The sequence below is a fragment of the Myodes glareolus genome, chromosome 13 (assembly GCF_982192425.1).
Source record: "Myodes glareolus chromosome 13, mMyoGla1.1, whole genome shotgun sequence".
Lineage (NCBI taxonomy): Eukaryota > Metazoa > Chordata > Mammalia > Rodentia > Cricetidae > Myodes > Myodes glareolus.
In genome coordinates, this window is record NC_142038.1 from 33,150,630 (window position 1) to 33,157,208 (window position 6,579).

Below are 6,579 nucleotides of genomic sequence, written 5' to 3' on the forward strand. Positions count from 1 at the left end.
TTGATGTTCGGCCCAGGTCATTAACACACGCGGAGTGAAAAGGCTGGCCTTTTCCATTCACACTGGCTCTGACCCCGACTTACCGCGGTTGCAGCCAGAGGCTCCGGGAATGACCTGAATGAATAGAGCTGATTGAGACAGGACGAAACAGCCGTTTAATGATAATTACTGGCCAGTCCAGTCCCGCTCTGACTCTGAAAAAGAAACAAGACAGGCCAAGCCATTTATGATTGTTTGTGTCACTAACCACAGTCATTTTATTCCCTTTTCCTGCGGCCCTCTGAGTCATAAATGCTGTTTTCTTTCCGTTCACTTTGGGGGGGAGAAAGCCAAGTGAAGCCCCAACAAGCTGACCGATAGCCAGGCCTGCGCCACGGATCATCTCTGAGTTCTGTAAACAAATAATATCTAAATCGGGAAATGGTTCTCAGGCTCAGCCCTGCTGATATTTTGGACCAGGTAGTGCTTTGTTTGGAAAACCGGTCTGGTGGTTCTGGGCTGTTCAGCACTCCTTGGGATGAGATAGAAACAACCTTCCCAACAAGCTTTCATCACCGACTGGCAGAGGGAATTTAGAATTCCTGCCCAGGCCCAGCTGCGCAGTAGATTCCCAAGTTCTTTCTTGTTTGTTACTTTAGAAATTAAGAAAACTGGGGGTAGGGGAGATTGCTGAGTGAGTTAAGTGTTCGGCTTAAGGACGGGAGTTCGCAGCCCACACCAAGCCTGGCACTCCATGGCACTAACTTGTAATCCTAGAATTCCTAACTGCAAAGTCAGGAAAACAGAGAGAGGAGAAAATCACAGAAGCTTCCAGGCCTCTTGCACACAACTGCTTTGAAGGAGAAAGAAGCCTCTCCAATTTGAAGGCATGGACCAAGACCTGAGGTCGTTTTCTCAGCCCCTCAAGTGCACATGTGCACCCATGGTCACACACATGTGCGTACAAAAGTACATGCCCACCGAAATAAGAAAACCATCAATGGCTCCAGGAACCGCCACAGAAACATAATGAAGGTTGTCATTTCGCTAGTGGGTAAAGTTGGGTCAAGTCCATGGCTTGTTTTGCTCTGTAGAGTTTACTCTGTGGCTCAGACCGTACAGGTTTGGTAAAGGCTGTGTTTCTAAGAGAATTGGATGATTCAAAGTTGTTGTTTAAAGCATGTTACATTTTATTTATTTGTTTATTATGTGCAGACACACATACCACACGGTACATGTGTGGAGATTATTTATTGTTTGCAGACATGCTCGCTCACATACACACTCAGAGCACAGTACATGTGTGGAGGTCAGAGGACAGCTTACATGGAAATGGGTTTTCTCTTTCCCCATAGGGGTCCCAGGGACTGAACTTTCTTTGCTCATGAAGCTGTCCTGAAGACTCTGGTCTAAACTCTTGCACAATCATTAGTATAATTAGTATAGTGTAATTTTTAAAACATGCATGAGGCTGAATTCAGTTTGCAACTCATCCAGTTTACTATATTATTTTGTATTGACCCTCCAATATGTTGTCTCCTATCATGAGTGTAGATAAACTGGGGACATGGGCAATTCTTGAATGATATGCTCAATTTGAACTTGAACTTGCTTTCCATTGGAGACATTCATTTCATCTACAAAAATGATCTTTACGAGATTTTCAGATACAGCATGCATTTTGGTGAGGTTTGTTCTCCACTTAGACTGAGAAATGGGAAGTTGAGGGTCTTCTAGATGTTTCTGAGCATAGGGCATGGATACCACCCATGCCTATGAAGGTTCCAAGATCAGGAAAGGGTCCGCTTTGACTGTGGACTGAAACTTGGATACCCGTAGTCAAGCCTTTTCACCCAGGATGACATGTTGTAGGTGGTGCAGAAATGGTCACCTAAATTCACAGAGGACATGGTCTATCCCAGCAGCACTGTCTGTCCATGTAAGTGTGAGGGACTTTGGTACAGCCCTGTAGACAATCCCAGGGAACAGACTGAACTTGGCGTGCGATATGGAGCCTGCCAGCCACCCACCTCTGCAAGAGAGGAAGACCAGGTAGCTTCACCACCCATAGCTTTCAAGGATACCCCCAACCCTATAACCACCGCTGTCGGGTAATCTTCCAGCCAGAAAAATGAAGGGATCAGAAACATGTCACAGTGCTTGTATGGAGGCCAGGGGACAACTTCCGGGAGTCAGTTTTTTCCTTCCACAATGGGCCTCAGGATCAAACTCAAGTGCCCTTACTGACCGAGTCATCTTGCTGACTCCTATCTACAAGCTCTATTCTTCTCTACTATGTTACCGAACATGCCCAAGATTCCAGGGCTCAAACACAGATGGGCCTTTGTTGTGTCTATAATATTGACAGAATTTTCTAGCCTGGGCAAGAATGCAGGAATACTGCTATGTTTTACAGAATGCCATGACTGGTAGTCAAGGTTAAAAACTGCTTGTTTAAATCTCATAAGCATTTTAGATTACAAAATGTCCCCATTTTGAAGTAAAACCCCAAAAGTGCCTTAATCTGATTTATGTTGCTGATACAATGCCACCAGCTAAGGTAGGTTTTTTTTTTTTTGTTTTTTGTTTTTTGTTTGTTTGTTTGTTTGTTTGTTTTGTGGAAATGGGGGCAGAGGTTGAAACAGGGTTTTTCTGTGTAGTTTTGGAGCCTGTCTGGAATTCGGTCTGTAGCTCAGACTGGCCTCAAACTCACAGAGATCCACCTGCTTCTGCCTCTTGAGAGCTGGGATTTAAGGTATGTACCATCACCACCCAGCTTGCCATGATAGTTTCTAAACAAGATTGTTTGGCCTATACTTACTGAGCCTGGGAAGTCCTCCGTGGCCAATGTGTATTTTATGAGGACCTCCTGGCTCTGTTGTTACATGGTGGAAAACATCCCCTGAAGAGAGAGAGGTGTAATTACAAATATTAAAATCCCAGAGACAGATATTGGGGTTCAAGATGAAGATCAGAAAAGCAAAACAGCCAAGCTACTAGAAAAGTCTTATCTCTACCAAGGCTGGGCAACTGCAGACTGAGCTCTGAGCGTCTGTCTTCTTCCATTTTATATTCCTCTTTTGTGCTGGGATTCAAGGCACATCACTCCCTAATACTGGGATTAAAGGACTGAAGCACCACCACCGCCTGGATCTGTTTCTACATTGATCTTGTGTAGCTCTGGGTGACCTTGAACTCACAGAGATCCATCTGCCTCTGTCTTCCAAATCCTAGGATTAAAGGTGTGTGACACCACTGCCTGGCCTCTAGTGGCTTTGTTTTATCTTCTGATCTTCAGGCAAGCTTTATTAAATCATAAATAAAAGGGCTGGAGAGATGGCTCAAAGGTTAAGAGCACTGATCATTGACTTTTCTTCCGGAGGTCCTGAGTTCTATTCCCAGCAACTACATAGTGGCTCACAACCATCTGTAATGAGATCCTGTGCCTGCCCAGAACACTGTATACATAATAAATAAATGATTCTTTAAAATAAATAAATTAATCATAAATAGAATATCACTATAAATGGGAAAAGAATCATCCTTGTATCACGAATCCATTCCTGTAGAAACCCACCCCCATGCCCATTATAATGCCACATCCTCTAGGGCACAACCCACTGAGGCCCACCTCTCAGCACTACTTTGTTGGGGATTAAACATTCGGATACGTTCAGACCACAACACAAAGGTCATTTGCTCAGGTCCTTGCTATGTAATGGACAGAGTTCATAACATCTGCACTCTACTGCTTCAGAAAACACATCATAAACTCCCTGGAGAACTAGGCACAGAGCAGCTCACTTTTGCTAATGCCTTTCAGAGAGTCAGATGAAGGAAGCCCAGTCTGGTTCTCCAGTCTTGAGAGAATGTGGCAAAGAACATATCAGAGTCAAGCCTAGAACCCTGTTGAACTCTAAACTCAGCCCCAGGCCTCCTCAGGAGTTTGGGGACAGGGGTGTGCTCTGGGCATTGCTGCAGTTGTTTTTGGGAGACCTGTGTTTGTCAACGTTTTCATGATGTCAGGTCCTCTGTGTTGTGCTCCTGAACTAAAAGCCCAGAATGCCAAAGTCGGGCTTAGGGCTCAGAGGCCAAGCGGGAAGCGGAAAGGTTTGAATCTAGTGGACTGCCATAGGGTCAGTCCAATGCAGGTCATTGCTATGTGCTGACAAAGGCTCTCAACTTTGTGCTTAATTATTTCCAAACGATGTCATTCTTCTCGTCCCAGAGGACTTGCGGGTAAGTTAGAAGAGGAGGATGTTTAAACTGCAGCTTTACACTTACTTCCTGTAACTAGATCTCTCCTTTACATTCCGTATGCACCAAAGGAAGTAAGCAATGCGAAACGTTGATTTGCACAACGTAAATGTTTAAACTGGAATTTCTTAACCTTGAGTTAGAACTGCTTTTGTTAGAACAAAAGCCTGAAAAAATAATTAACAAAAACCGGCCTAATACTTTTTTTTCCTTCTTCTTTTTCGCTTTTCTTTTCTCTTTCCCTCTGTCCTCTTTCCTTTTTCTGCATGTCTGCCAGTGTGTGGGTCTACATGCATATGAGGCCTTAGGATGATGTCTGGAGCCCCCCCCTCCCCCGCCATTACTTTTCTCACTTATTCTCTGAGGTAGTTTCTTTCCATCAACCTTAGAGCTCACAGGGTAACTGTCTGGGCAACCAGTTCTGGGAACCCTCCGTCTCTGCCTTCCAGTGCAGGGCACCATGCCCACCCAGCATTTCAGTGGGTCCTGAGTATCTAAATTCTGATCCTCTTGTTTGACCAGCCCATTAAAAACTGAGTGGTCTTTCTAGCCTCTTTTTTGATCAATGAAAAGTCTGTTTTGAATGAAATTTTCTGGAGCCACAATATACTAATTGATTTCTTTTCTTAATTCTTTCTAATAATAATGTTAGGGACTAGAGTCGTCTTGTTCCTACTCAATCACTACAGACTGTAGGTCAGAAGCAAAAGGTGGTCCCTTTCCCCACAACTCTCCACAGAGAGGACAACTGGGGTCACCTATGTAATGGGCATAACATTCAACATGATCACCATGGAGATAGAGCATGGGTCTGGCGAGGTGACTGGACAGTTGGATGCTCTCGGCTACACGTAACTGACACTATCCCAGCCTGCCTTCTCCTACAAGGAGCGCGCTTCTCTCCCCAGATATGAAGTCAGAAGCTTGGTGAGCTCCATCTGTCCTTTATACAGATGACTCCACTTCTCTGCTCAGGTCTTTGCTTAAGGCGGTTGTGGAGCTCATGCCCAGAGGCATCAGCATCCTGGGAGAGCATTCTGGCTTCCTGTCTGTCTCTTAGGAATGAAGAAGAAACCTTTCCTGATCATTCCTGAACTCCAGCGACGCCACATGCTCATGCCTAAACCACCACGGATGAGAACATCTGTTAAGACCTCCACAGGCTAAGGAGGATGTGACTCTACCGTGGATACTTCTGGCTTGGTTGGGCTGTGACCCATAACTAAGATTGCATTAGGGTGAGAGAAGACAGTTGTCAAGGGTTTTTTGTTTGTTTGTTTGTTTTTGTTTTTGTTTTTGTTTTTGTTTGCTTTGCCTACATCTTGCTTAGAGACCAAAGGGCTTACCTGATTCTCCTGCAGCCTGGTTCCCACGGGTGTGAATCTGTGGGGACTGGGCAGGCAGCAGGTGGACTTGGCTTCCTTCACATTCAGGATCTAAGCTCCCAAATGAAAACGAAGGAGTAACTCAAGCCTGTTACGTTTGGTTTTCATTTTGTTTCGTGACAAAACTAATTAGGACTCTTGTTTTGAGAGAAGGTGTAGTCACTACAGCCACTCCCTAACACATCACACAAACATACACACACACACACACACACACGCACGCACACCATTCTACACATAGCCCCACCTCCTGCATATAGAGATGCCTTAGAAATATTGTGTATTGACAGAAAAGGGACATCCCTTCTCCCCAGATCCAACAACCTTCACTCCATAGACTAAAAAGGAACTACAGAAGCAAAGACAGGAGGGGAGGAGTTGGATGGGTGGTAGGCAAGGCACGCACTGGAGCAGACCAAAACTGGGAAAAGGAAGGACAGATTAGTCACTAGCAGAGAGAGAATCATACCATATCAGGAACAAGGAAGAGTCCTTGAGAGGATGCGCTTCAGACTTAGCGTCATAGGCTTGGACAACTGAAGGCTTTAGGTCAAGAGAGATCTTTGCTTAGATCTCAGAAAGCAATGACGCTGTTGATGGAAGATGTATGGGGAGGAAGTCCTGGGGAGATCTAGTTGCAAAAGGGATCTGTCATCTCTGCCTTCACACTGTGTCCACTAGTAGACAGCACAGTGAGCCTCTCGGGTAGAGGAGAAGACTAAGGAGTAGCCACAGTTTTCTTCCCTTCCCTAACCTTGTCTGGATTTCCTACACACGGGACTAACAGTCTTACAAGAGGAAGGAAGACTAAGTGGTCACCCGTTTGGGCGGGGGCGTCTCTGACCTGAAGTGATGATCTAGGACCCATCAACTCAGACTCTTTGGGGAGGGGGTTATTTTATAGGAAATATGGCCTAGCTTGCTTTCTGTGCTATGATAAAAGACTCCAATCAAAAGT